This window comes from Phocoena phocoena, chromosome 6 (assembly GCF_963924675.1).
Source record: "Phocoena phocoena chromosome 6, mPhoPho1.1, whole genome shotgun sequence".
In the NCBI taxonomy this organism is placed as follows: domain Eukaryota; kingdom Metazoa; phylum Chordata; class Mammalia; order Artiodactyla; family Phocoenidae; genus Phocoena; species Phocoena phocoena.
In genome coordinates this window covers 56,578,042-56,593,119 of record NC_089224.1, presented here as the reverse complement: position 1 = coordinate 56,593,119, position 15,078 = coordinate 56,578,042, and positions in this window count along the sequence as shown.

The following is a 15,078-nucleotide window of genomic DNA, read 5'->3' as shown; positions in this document are numbered from 1 at the left end:
AATACTAAGTATTAGCTATGTGCCACTGTACTAAGTCTTGTCTTAGACCAGGTATCCCCAACCCCTGGGCTGCAGACCGGTACTGGTCCATAGCCCGTTAGGAACCAGGCTACACAGCAGGAGGTGAGTGGTGGGCTAGCAAGCGAAGTTTCATCTGCCGCTCCGCATCGCTCCCCACTGCTCGCATTACTGCCTGAACCATCCCCCCCTCCCACCCCCGTCCATGGAAAAATTGTCTTGCACAAAACTGGTCCCTGGTGCCAAAAAGGTTGGGGACCACTGTCTTAGACAACACTTTCAACTCAGTGAGAAAGGCATTAATGTCATCCTCATTCTAAAGATGAAGAAACCAAGACTCACAGAGGTTAAGGAATACGCTAAAGATCACATTGTTGATAAATAGTGGACCAGAAATTCAAAACAAGGGAGTCCAAATCCAGAACTCATGTCTCCTCATATCACAACATTGGTCACAATTTTTTTTAATAGATCTTTATTGGAGTATAATTTCTTCACAATACTGTGTTAGTTTCTGTTGTACACCAAAGTGAGTCAGCCATATGCATACATATGTCCCATATCGTCTCCCTTTTGAGCCTCCCTCCCATCCTCCCTATCCCACGCCTCTAGGTCATCGCAAAGCACCGAGCCGATCTCCCTGTGCTATGCTGCTGCTTCCCACTAGCTAACTATTTTACATTTGGTAGTGTATATATGTTGATGCCACTCTCACTTCGCCCCAGCTTCCCCCTCCCACCCTGTGTCCTCAGGTCCATTCTCTGTGTCTACATCTTTATTCCTGCCCTGCAACTAAGTTCATCAGTACCATTTTTTTTTTTTTTTACATTTCATATATATGCGTTAGCATAAGGTATTTGTTTTTTTCTTTCTGACTTACTTCACTCTGTATGACAGACCCTAGTTCCATCTACCTCATTACAAATAACTCAATTTCATTTCCTTTTACAGCTGAGTAATATTCCATTGTATATATGTGCCACATCTTCTTTATCCATTCATCTGTTGATGGACACTTAGGTTGCTTCCATGTCTTGGCTATTGTAAATAGTGCTGCAATGAACACTGTGGTACATGTCTCTTTTTGAATTATGTTTTTTTCAGAGTATATGCCCAGTAGTGGGATTGCTGAGTCATATGGTATCTGTCACATTTTTAAAAATTTAAATGCCCATCTTCCCTATCAGGTTGTAACTTCTTTCCTATTTCCTTCACTAACCCCATAGTAATGCTCACCCATGTTTTAACACTGATGTGGTTCTCAGCTTTTTAAGTTCAATGCAAGACGGTATATTGCTTCCCATGCCATGTAGGGGGAGTTATCTTTCCACTTGATAACAATGACAAACAAAAGAAGCAAAGTGAAGTAAACTTAAGAAGAATAAAGATCCCAAATCATAAGATGCTGTCATTACAATATCCAATTGAAAAATAAAGAGAACAGTCCATTATTTTTGTCTGCAAAAGACCAAAACTTGAATTTTATACTCACTTCACAGATGTTCTTGGGTTGTAACCAGATGCTGCATGGAACGTGCTATTTTAATTACTGTAGTGACGTAAGAGACCATTCTCATGGTCAAACGTCCCTTACTGAGTTTCATCTCACATTTTGGGGTTAAGGAAAGCTACCCTTCCTTGGAGAAGACTTTTATCTTAAACTCAGCTAACTGACTCTACCTTAGCTTTAGTCTCTAGAAGAAGACTGGGAAAACCACAGTCCATGGGCTAACTCTGGCCTACTACTTGTTTTTGTAAACAGTTTTATTGTTACACAGTCCTGTCTATTCGTTTACATTTTTTACATGACCATTTGCATATAAAATGGCAGAGTTGACGAGTTGCTGCAGAGTCTGTATGGCCTACAAAGTCTTAAAATATTTACTTACGATGTGGCTCTTTAAATACAAAAGAGGTGACTAAGGCTTGTTCTAGAAAGCTTAGATTGGCATTTACTTTTATAAAATACCCTCTAAAAAGTACTGCTGCATACTACATTGCCCCGATTATTTATCAAATGAACAAGAGTCACTTTTTAATATTATCCATTATTATTATTATTTTTTAATTTTTTTTTTTTTGCGGTACGCGGGCCTCTCACTGTTGTGGCCTCTCCCATTGTGGAGCACAGGCTCCGGACGCGCAGGCTCAGCGGCCATGGCTCACGGGCCTAGCTGCTCCGCGGCATGTGGGATCTTCCTGGACAGGGGCACGAACCCGTGTCCCCTGCACTGGCAGTCGGACTCTCAACCACTGCGCCACCAGGGAAGCCCTATCCATTATTTGTTATCTCCCATATTTTACCTTAGTTTCTTTATGATTTTTTGTTTACATTTTTAGCAATTTAAAATTTACTTTATTTTGCTGTATTGCATGAATCTTCAAAGGCTACCTTAAGTTCTTCTGGACATAAAATGGCATAAAAATAAAATAAAATATCCCATTTTATTATACAAATTTTTTTTTCAAGTTGGCTCAAAGCATTTTTTTTCTGAAAATGAAGTTGAATATAAATAAATGAATAAATAAACAAGAAACTTAAAAAAAAAAGCTGTTCTTTTTACAGTGACTTGAATATTTCATTATTTTGTTTTTATGAGATACCTCCATATATGTTTTTCAACTTGATAAGCGTTAGAGGCATTAGTTTATTTTTCTCTTAACAGAAAAAGACCAAGAAAATACAATAGTTCATTTTTAATTTTATGCTTTACTTTGTGAGAGGAAGACAGCAATGCATTTACTATAAAGTTGAATAAGATGCAAAATCACTTACCTATTGAAAGTATTAAGTATTACATTTTTAAATTAAAATTTTATTTATTTTTTAGTTCTTTATTGATCTTGTGTAGGCAAACAGAATGAAAATTAATGCTTTCCTGTGTCTCTCCATAATAAAAAATGATATATTAAATTGGACATGTGCTCCATTTCATAAAATGTCATTTATTTAGAATATATGCTTCTGTTATGGAAACAATGGCTGGATGTTATACATTACATATATGTGTGTGTGTGTGTGTGTGTGTGTGTGCATATATACATACACACACATATATATAAATCCATGTAAGTGGAAACCAATATGGATAATATTACATTGACCTAATTGAATGCTCCCATTTTGCCTAATACACTATTCTCTTAGCAAATCTTAGACCCCTCTTTTTTCTTTAATTGTTCTCAATCCAAAACTTTCAATATTTCTAAAAATTTATTTCATTTATAGGATTAAAAAATATATCACAGATAATATATTAACAGGTCACATTAAAAAGAATTCTAGAGAGGGCAGACAGCAGAAGCAAGAAGAACTACAATCCTGTAGCCTGTGGAACAAAAACCACATTCACAGAAAGATAGACAAGATGGAAAGGCAGAGGGCTATGTACCAGATGAAGGAACAAGATAAAACCCCAGAAAAACATCTAAATGAAGTGGAGATAGGCAACCTTCCAGAAAAAGAATTCAGAATAATGACAGTGAAGATGATCCAGGACCTCAGAAAAAGAAAGCAGGCAAAGATCGAGAGGATGCAAGAAATGTTTAACAAAGATCTAGAAGAATTAAAGAACAAACAAACAGAGATGAACAATACAATAACTGAAATGAAAACTACACTAGAAGGAATGAATAGCAGAAAAACTGAGACAGAAGAACGGATAAGTGACCTGGAAGACAGAATGGTGGAATTCACTGCTGCAGAACAGAATAAAGAAAAAAGAATGAAAAGAAATGAAGACAGCCTAAGAGACCTCTGGACAACATTAAATGCAACAACGTTTGCATTACAGGGGTCCCAGAAGGAGAAGAGAGAGAGAAAGGACGAGAGAAAATATTTGAAGAGATTTTAGTCGAAAACTTCCCTAACACTGGAAAGGAAATAGCCACCCAAGTCCAAGAAGCGCAGAGAGTCCCACACAGGATAAACCCAAGGAGAAACACGTCAAGACACATAGTAATCAAATTAGCAAAAATTAAAGACAAAGAAAAATTATTGAAAGCAGCAAGGGAAAAATGACAACATACAAGGGAACTCCCATAAGGTTAACAACTGATTTCTCAGCAGAAACTCTACAAGCCAGAAGGGAATGGAATGATATACTTAAAGTTATGAAAGGGAAGAACGTACAACCAAGATTACTCTACCTGGCAAGGATCTATTCAGATTTGATGGAGAAATCAAAAGTTTTACAGACAACCGAAAGCTAAGAGAATTCAGCAACACCAAACCAGCTCTACAACAAATGCTAAAGGAACTTCTCTCAGTGGGAAACACAAGAGAAGAAAAGGACCTACAAAAACAAACCCAAAACAATTAAGAAAATGGTAATAGGAAGATACATATCGATAATTACCTTAAACATGAATGGATTAAATGCTCCAACCAAAAGACACAGGCTTGCTGAATGGACACAAAAACAAGACCCATATATACGCTGTCTACAAGAGACACAGTTCAGACCTAGGGACACATGCAGACTGAAAGTGAGGGGATGGGAAAACATATCCGATGCAATGGAAATCAAAAGAAAGCTGGAGTAGCAATACTCATATCAGATAAAATAGACTTTAAAATGAAGAATGTTACAAGAGACAAGGAAGGACACTACATAATAATGATCAAAGGATCAATTCAAGAAGAAGATATAACAATTTTGAATATATATGCACCCAACATAGGAGCACCTCAATACATAAGGAAACTACTAACAGCTATAAAAGAGGAAATTGACAGTAACACAATAATAGTGGGGGAATTTAACACCTCACTTACACCAATGGACAGATCATACAAACAGAAAATTAATAAGGAAACATAAGCTTTAAATGACATGATAGAATAGATTTAATTGACATTTATAGGACATTCCATCCAAAAACAGCAGATTACACTTTCTTCCCAAGTGCACATGCAATATTCTCCAGGATAGATTACATCCTGGGTCACAAATCAAGCCTCAGTAAATTTAAGAAAACTGAAATCATATCAGGCATCTTTTCTGACCACAACGCTGTGAGATAAGAAGTCAGTTACAGGGGGAAAAAACATAAAAAAAACACAAACATAAAGCGGCTAAAAAATATGTTACTAAATAACCAAGAGATCACTGAGGAATTAAAGAGGAAATAAAAAAATACCTATAGACAAATGGCAATGAAAACACAACGATTCAAAACCTATGGGATGCAGCAAAAGCAGTTCTAACAGGGACGTTTATAGCAATAGAAGCCTACCTCAAGAAACAAGAAAAATCTCAAATAAACAACCTAACCTTACACGTAAAGGAACTAGAGAAAGAAGAACAAACAAAATCCAAAGTTAGTAGAAGGAAAGAAATCATGAAGATCAGAGCAGAAGTAAATGAAATAGAAACAAAGGAAACAATAGCAAAGATCAATACAACTAAAAGCTGGTTCTTTGAGAAGATAAATAAAATTGATAAACCATTAGCCAGACTCATCAAGAAAAAGAGGGAGAGGACTCAAATCAATAAAATTAGAAATGAAAAAGGAGCAGTTATGACAGTGCAGAAATACAAAGCATCCTAAGAGACTACTACAAGCAACTCCAAGCCAATAAAATGGACAACCTGGAAGAAATGGACAAATTCTTAGAAAGGAATAACCTTCCAAGACTGAACCATGAAGAAACAGAAAATATGAACAGACCTATCACAAGTAATGAAATTGAAACTGTGATTAAAAATGTTCCAACAAACAAAAGTCCAGGACCTGAAGGCCTTCACAGGTGTATTCTATCAAACATTTAGAGAAGAGCTAACACCCATCCTTCTCAAAGTCTTCCAAAAATTGCAGAGGAAGGAACACTCCCAAACTTATTCTATGAGGCCACCAGCACCCTGATATCAAAACCAGACAAAGATACTACAAAAAAAAAAGAAAAATTACAGACCAATATCACTGATGAATATAGATGCCAAAGTCCCCAACAAAATACTAGCAAATAGAATCCACCAACACATTAAAAGGATAATACACCATGATCAAGTGGGATTTATCCCAGTGATGCAAGGATTCTTCAATATACACAAATCAATCAATGTGATACACCATATTAACATATTAAAGAATAAAAACCATATGATCATCTCAATAGATGAAGAAAAAGCTTTTGACAAAATTCAACACCCATTATTGATAAAAACTCTCCAAAAAGTGGGCATAGAGGGAACCTACCTCAACATAATGAAGGCCATATACGACAAACCCACGGCAAACATCATTCTCAATGGTGAAAAACTGAAAGCAATTCCTCTAAGATCAGGAACAAGACAAGGATGTCCACTCTCACCACTATTATTCAAAATACTTTTGGAAGTCCTAGCCACGGCAATCAGAAAAGAAAAAGAAATAAAATGAATACAAATTGGAAAAGAAGAAGTAAAACTGTGACTGTTTGCAGATGACATGATATTATATATAGAGAATCCTAAAGATGCCACCAGAAAACTACTACTGCTAACCAATGAATTTGGTAAAACTGCAAGATACAAAATCAATGCACAGAAATCTCTTGCATCCCTATATACTAATGATGAAAAATCTGAAAGAGAAATTAAGGAAATACTCCCAGTTACCAGTGCAACAAAAAGAATAAAATACCTAGGAATAAACCTACCTAGGGAGACAAAAGACCTGTATGCAGAAAACTATAAGATACTGATGAAAGAAATTAAAGATGATACCAACAGATGGAGAGATATACCATGTTCTTGGATTGGAAGAATCAATATTGTGAAAATGACTATACTACCCAAAGCAATCTACAGATTCAATGCAATCCCTGTCAAATTACCAATGGCATTTTTTATAGAACTAGAACAAAAAATCTTAAAATTTGTATGGATATGCAAAAGACCCCGAATAGCAAAAGCAGTCTTGAGGGAAAAAAATGGAGCTGGACAAATCAGATTCCCTGACTTCAGACTATACTACAAAGCTACAGTAATCAAGACAATATGGTACTGGCACAAAAACAGAAATATAGATCAATGGAACGGGATAGAAAGCCCAGAGATAAACCCACGCACCTATGGTCAACTAATCTATGACAAAGGAGGCGAGGATATACAATGAAGAAAAGACAGTCTCTTCAAGAAGTGGTGCTTGGAGAACTGGACAGCTACATGTAAAAGAATGAAATTAGAACACTCCCTAACAGCATACACAAACATAAACTCACAATGGATTAGAGACCTAATGGTAAGACCAGACACTATAAAACTCTTAGAGGAAAACATAGGAAAAACACTGTTTGATATAAATCACAGAAAGTTCTTTTTTGATCCACCTCCTAGAGTAATGGAAATAAAAACAAAAATAAACAAATGGGACCTAATGAAACTTCAAAGCTTTTGCACTGCCAAGGAAACCATAAACAAGATGAAAAGACAATCCTCAGAATAGAAGAAAATATTTGCAAACAAATCAATAGACAAAGGATTAATTCCAAAATATATAAATAGCTCATGCAGCTCAATATTAAAAAAAAAAAAACACAATCTAATCCAAAAATGGGCAGAAAACCTAAATAGACATTTCTCCAAAGAAGACATATAGATGGGCAAGAAGCACATGAAAAGCTGCTCAACATCACTAATTATTAGAGAAATGCAAATCAAAACTACAATGAGGTATCACCTCACACCATTTAGAATGGGCATCATCAGAAAATCCACAAACAACAAATGCTGGAGAGGGTGTGGAGAAAAGGGAACCCTCTTGCACTGTTGGTGGGAATGTAAATTGATATAGCCACTGTGGAGAACAGTATGCAAGGTTCCTTAAAAAACTAAAAATAAAATTATCATATGACTCAGCAATCCCACTACTAGGCATATACCCAAAGAAAACCATAATTCAAAAAGACACATGCACCCCAATGTTCATTGCAGCACTATTTACAATAGCCGGGTCATGGAAACAACCTAAATGCCCATCGACAGAGGAATGGATAAAGAAGAGGTGGTACATATATACAATGGAACATTACTCAGCCATAAAAAGGAATGAAACTGGGTCATTTGTAGAGACGTGGATGAATCTAGAGACTGTCATACAGAGTGAAGTAAGTCAGAAAGAGAAAAACAAATATCGTATATTAACGCATATATGTGGAACCTAGAAAAATGGTACAGATGAACTGGTTTGCAGGGCAGAAATTGAGACACAGTTGTAGAGAACAAACGTATGGACACCAAGCGGGGAAAGTGGCGTGGGTGGGGATGGTGGTGTGATGAACTGGGAGATTGAGACTGACATGTATACACTGATGTGTATAAAATGGATGACTAATCAGAACCTGCTGTATAAAAAAATAAAATTAAAATTAAAAAAAAATTTCTATCTTAACTTTTAAGCAACTCTAGGTCATATGCTCTCTGACTCTATACTAAGAGGCCTTTTACAATTTTTTCAGTGACCTTTTGGTTATTAATATATGGCAAGTATTTGGAAAGAAAATATAAATGCCAGGACTATATTCCATGTACTCTTCTTCAGTTTGGAGCTTAAAGTCGGATAATTCTATACTGCATTTTCCAATTAAAAAAATGAACTAGACTTACTGTGGTGATAATTTTGCAATACATACCAATATCGACTCATTATGTTGTATGCCTGAAATTAAAATATGTCAATTATAATTTTATTTAAAAAGTGGAGCATCTGTCTATATGGATTTTGTTACGTTGCCAGTCAAATCATATCCCTCAGATATATGGTGTTATAAAATGTACAACTATGTCTCTCCTCCTTCCTGTTTTCTGCCAGATTTAATGGAGATTCTTTTGTATTTTGCTTTTGAATTGAAAAACAAAAATTACCACACTTAAACTCCCAGGGGCTAGCTTTTGAGAGTCCACATTTAGAGACATTGTAAAAAGTTACTTTTACTCTGTGGGCTCAGAGCCTAGGTATGCCTGATTCAAAGAAAACTGAAACAACAACAAAGGCTCACAACAACAAAGGCTCAAACTTCCTGGTTAGTTTAATAACATATCATTATAAATATTCAGTCAGTGGCTTTAGGGAAACCCTTGTCTTGTCAACAGGAGCTGCAAGATTTGATGGCTCTGCCAGAAAGTACTGGGAGGAGTTGTTATGTGTTGTTATTTTGCACACACCACGGATCCTGTGTGTTTTTATATATTTACTTATTTATTGTACTGTGGGATTAAAACAGAGTGAACCATAAAGGTTTTCTGGAAATTATTTTCAAGTTTTGCAGTTTAAAAGATGGTTATTTATTTATCCAAATAATAAATATGCCAATCTTTAGTTTTACAAGATTGGATCAAGGAATGACCAAATAACATCAGAAAACTAATTTTAAGTCATGTTTTTAGATTGTTCAGAAGAGTCTAACATTGAACTGAATTATGTTCCTGAAATCCATACCTAAAATGTTCATTAATGTTCTTGTTCAACATCACTGTAATGGATAAGATTCTTTGTCCTTCAAATTCTTACTTACATTAGACTTCACTGTGGCATCCATAAATTAGAAAAAATAACAAAATAGAGTGGGCGGTTTGATTTAAGGGGAAAAGTCTTTAAACGAATCTTTGGTTTGCCTGCTATTGCTACCTCATTAATTCTAAATGGTGTCAGTCAGTTGCGTCTAATAGCTGTGAGTGTTACTACCATGGTCAGTTCCAAATTATAGTATTGATTAATTGATTGTCTTCTTCCAGTTTTGAATTATATGAGTGCTGGCTCAGGCAGCTTGGCTAAGGGCCCAAACCTTATTTTCAATGGAAGGCAACAAGGAATTTCACTGTTTCACTGCTGTGGTTAAGTGGATGCTCGGAAAACCAAAAGCTTTGGAAAGGCAATTGGACAAAAAAGTAATGTACTAAATATAAAAATATGTACTTATTGATGGTCTTTCTCCAACCTAGAGAAACAAGCAGGAAGAGAGTAAGTCAAAAAGTCATCATTTCTCAACCTCAGACTTCCCAAACAGTCTTGAAACAACTGACTGGGGGATGAGAGTAAGAGGGTAGAAAGATGGTCAAGAATGATAACGAGCCAGCATTTGCACCTGCGGAATTAAGTCCATTCAGGAGAAGTGTGGTGATTATGGTACTTTCAAACGAAGTACAACTTAAAGTGGATTATGGGCTTGGCTACATCATAGGTACAGCTATCCAGGAAAGCTTAAAAAGTACCTGCCACATTGTGGCACCACCAGGGCAGTGGTGCCATGTTCTTAGAATAATATAAACATTACCAAGTTGAAAGACAATACATGAGGCACTCATTTTGTGTTAACTTTCTGCTTTAAGGAGAAACATAAAATGGATGGGTGTATTTGTCATTGATTCTTGTGGAAAGGGAAAAGCTAAATGGGGCACTGAGAAGTTAATAACTTTCACAGATCCATAGCTTTGCGTTTGTTTGCTGCCAGATCAATTCCCTTTCCCTACAAAATCTGAAGGGAAAATTGGTATGGAATGGAGTAACTCTGATTATAAAATTATATTCACATTAAGATGTATTTACAATCATTATTGGTCTTTCTTTTCAATATGAACACAATTATACTTGATTTCACAGAGAATTAGAAAGAAGAACCTTCATGGACATATATACACTACCAAATGTAAAACAGATAGCTAGTGGGAAGCAGCCGCATAGCACAGGGAGATCAGCTCGGTGCTTTGTGACCACCTAGAGGGGTGGGATAGGGAGGGTGGGAGGGAGATGCAAGAGGGAGGAGATATGGGGATATATGTATATGTATAGCTGATTCACTTTGTTATACAGCAGAAACACACCATTGTAAAGCAATTATACTCCAATAAAGATGTTAAAAAAATAAAGTAAAAAGAAAAAAAAAAGAAAGAAGAACATTTGTTCCTCAAGTAAAGGGAGTGATCCTGAAAAGAAAGGAAAATGATTCCAGGGGTCCTAAATTGTAAAGCTTTAAAATCAATGTTTAGACAAGACTGGTAAATGGAAATTTATAAGTAGAGAAACAATTGTGAATATATGGAAAGCATGTATCACAAAGTCAAATATGCTGATGAAAATTAGAATTTTGTGGAAGTATTTGCTACAAGAAAGGGGAGAGAGACTGCAAGTAAATGTGTCAATGAGGAGAAATTCATCTTCTATAAGTGGTACTAAATTCAAGATTATTAATGATTATACATATATGAAAAAATCCTTAATAGAAGCAATGATGTAAGAGCCTCTTGGCATAGATCCTATAATGAAAGTTCATAGAATAAATATGCATAAAATATAAAAGTATATTAACTTTTCATGGCTGTCTCAATGATCTGTAGCAAAAATAAGGCTAGAGCTGGGAAAGTCACATATTCATTACTTAACAAATATTATTATAGGTTACACCATTTGATAGGTGCTAAGGATACTTTTCAGGGGGGATAAAAACAAACAGCATGCTTTAAGGGTGAACTCACACCATGTATGATATTATAAATCTAGTGTATTAGCAACTTGAAACAATAAATGCATATCTTAGTAAACTTAAGTATTTAGGTGTTAACTTAAGTATAAAACTATATCCTTAGCCCCTTGTGGGCAGGATTCAAATATAATTCATCCTGGTGTACCTCTTAGCACCCAGCACAGAAACCCTAGCACAAAATGGGGAGTCCACAGATATTTTTTGAAAGAAAGAATGCATTAGAATATAGCCTTTGAAATAACTTCCTCTCCAAAGCAATAAATAGTTTCCTTAAAGAAACATAGCAAGTCATTAATAAGATATTATCAAATTTCAAGTGCTTGTGATCCAAAGCACATAAATGTAGCTACTTTTCCCTCTCCCCCATGTCCTTTCCTCACCTGAATAAATCTGATTCACCCTTAGAGTCAGACATCATGTTACTTCCTGAATAAGTGGTTCCTCACCTATCTGGACTAGATTAAGCAACCTTAACATGATCTCCAGTAATTCCCATATTTGGGAACTCTCCTGTAACTGTTTATTTAATTGACTATCCATCTTAGATAATGTCTGTCTTATCCCCCATTTGTGTCCCCTAGGCTCTAGCAAAGAGTTTCATACAGACAACTACCTGTTTTTTTTCCAGATAGTATCATTCCTGACCTTTCTTTTCCATACCCCACATCTGGTTTGCTGGCAAATCCAAGTAGCTCTACTTTCAAAGCAATGCCTATCTAGAATTCAACCATTCCTCCCACTCCCAAAGCCTAACTTGGTCCAACTCTTGCCTGCATTATTGCAAGAGCCTCTGTGCTAGTATACCCACCACTTCCCCTGTTTCAATTAGTTAGTTCTCAACCCAGAAGCCAGAAAGATCATCTTAAAATATAAGACTAAACATGTCATTTTTCTGTTCAAAACCTTCAGTGAGATATCATCTCACATAGAACAAAAGTCAAAGTTCTTACTAGGAGATATGAGGGTCTTCCTTTCTTATCACTTCAGCTATGCTGGCCTTCTAGCTGTTGCTCAGTTCAAGTAAGCTTCCCCCCAGCAAGCAGGTATAGCAGGTGTAGCCGTTATACCTCCTATTTCCCCTGTCTAGAATGATCTTCCGCCAGTATCTACATGACTAACTCCTCTACTTTCTTGAGAGTTTTACTCAGAAATCATCTCTCAGTCCAAAATTTCTAAAATTTCAATATTCTCCTGACCTGATACTTTAATTTTCCTTCCCTGCTTTTGTTTTCCTATTAGTGCTGATTCTGAGTCTGATATTCAGCAGGTAGAGTAAACTTCCCTTCTGAGAGGCCTCATGTCTATTTGATGAGTAGGTACTCATTTATGCTGGTTGTTAAATATTTTAAACCTCACTCCTGCTCTTCACTATCTAATATACTCTATACCTCAATTATTTCTCTTTACCATCTACCTCCCCTACTCTAACATAAAATATTTTTGTTCAACACTGTATCACCAGCATCTGGAGCACCTGGTCTACTGTAAGGTACTCTAGCTGTATGCCCCAATTTTCGCCTACGCATGTTTCTACCTTAAAAGGTACTATAAAACATTGTTACACTTATTTCTTTCATGTTGTCTCTGCAGTAAGTCATAAACTGCTTGAGGGCAGGTTTCACTTTTTCTTTTCATCTTTGTATTTCAATCATCTAGGGCACTGACTGGTTAATAAATATTCAGTGAATAGAAGAAAGAAGAAATGACTTTGTGCATACCCACAATTACTCATGTAAGATAAATTATTACAACTGTTTTTATTTATTACGCCTACCTACTTTTTAAAAAATAAATTTATTTATTTTTATTTATTGACTTTTGGCTGTGTTGGGTCTTTGTTGCTGTGTGCGGGCTTTCTCTAGTTGCGGGGAGTGGGGGGCTACTCTTCGTTGTGGTGCACGGGCTTCTCATTGTGGTGGTTTCTCTTGCTGTGGTGCACAGGCTCTAGGCACGTGGGCTTCAGTAGTTGTGGCTCGCGAGCTCTAGAGCACAGGCTCAGTAGTTGTGGCATACGGGCTTAGTTTCTCCGTGGCATGTGGCATCTTCCCAGACCAGGGCTCAAACCCGTGTCCCCTGCACTGGCAGGCAGATTCTTAACCACTGCGCCACTGGGGAAATCCCATGCCTACCTACTTTCAATGAAGATAAAATTATGTATACAAACTTAGATTGGTACAAATATAACCTTGTAAATTTTATAGGTCTAATGTATAAAAATTTATCTGTCTCAAGGATTTTTAGGAGCACAACCCTGTGCTCGAGGAGAAAACATTATATAGACAATCTTTTTTTGACATTTCTATGGTTTTAAATTGCAGTAACATGAAAATCTCAAGTAAACTGTAGACAGCTTTCTCAAACCAAAGATATTACATAGGAAATTTCATAATTCCATTCTATAACTACAGGCGATTTCTGATCTTTTAAAATATGATTTAAAAAATATGATTCTGCATAGGAAAATCTGGGATCAGATTCAAAAGTCTTTTTTTTTTTCTTTTAAAGTTTGGAACCCCTTCATGTGCTCGTTTTTTTTTAAAAATGAGATTTTTATAAAAAGTATCTTTAGGCCGTCCACCACCAAAACAATTGACCCCTAAAATAGTTTTTAATAAATTATATAAGATCATACAAGGCATGTTTATCTAATGTACAAAAGATTGTCTTAACAATTCTTATAAACTTAGGACTCAAAACGATACTTACTGCCCATTTTACAGAACACTCCCCTCCTTATATGACCCTGTTTTGTTACTTCCCTTCCTATACATTGCCCCTGACCCAGGCAACTATCCCCCTGTTCAACGTAGTCCATTCTAGGCACTCCTGTCTTCATCCCATTGAATGTTTGAGAAATAGGTCAGGTACTAGCACAAACTTGCATAATTTAGAAATACAGAGCCAAATGCAATGGGTGTAGTTTAGTTCCCAGATCCTGGAGATCTCAAAAAAAAAAAAAAAAACACACAAAACAAACAAACAAAACAACCTCACAGCCTTTTATACATCATTCTTGAACTTAACTTCTGGGTAATCCTTTATAACTGAGTCTCCAAGCCCATTCCTTTGGACAGCAGATGTCAGCTATCAGGCACCAAAATTTAGTATTTCAGACAACCTCAAAATGCTACCCTGATATTTCATTACCCATCTTTCTACAGCCTATAAACAGGAAAATAGTGGAAGAAAATGAGACAGTTAAATGTGAACACAGGGATTTGACACCTAAGAAGTTTCTCAGCGTACTACTGTGATTGCTCTAGTTCTACACTTGAACACCTACAATTGAATTTGATTAAAATTATTCAGTTTATTTATTCAGTCATTTATTTATAGAGAGGGGCATCTAAATTTGCATAAATATAATGTTGGACGATTTGACCATTAAGCTCACTGGGAGTTACAAGTCAACCTCTATTTACAGCTCTACTCAGCTGTTAAATACCATTCATTTTCTCCTAACCTTCTTTACTTAGGGAATTTTTTCCTTCTTGTCTTGATTTAAGTATATATATTCTCCTAAAGACTACCCTCATTTGGAGGAAAAAACTGTAAGGCAGGATTTTTTTTTTTTTTTTTTTTTTGCGGTACGCACA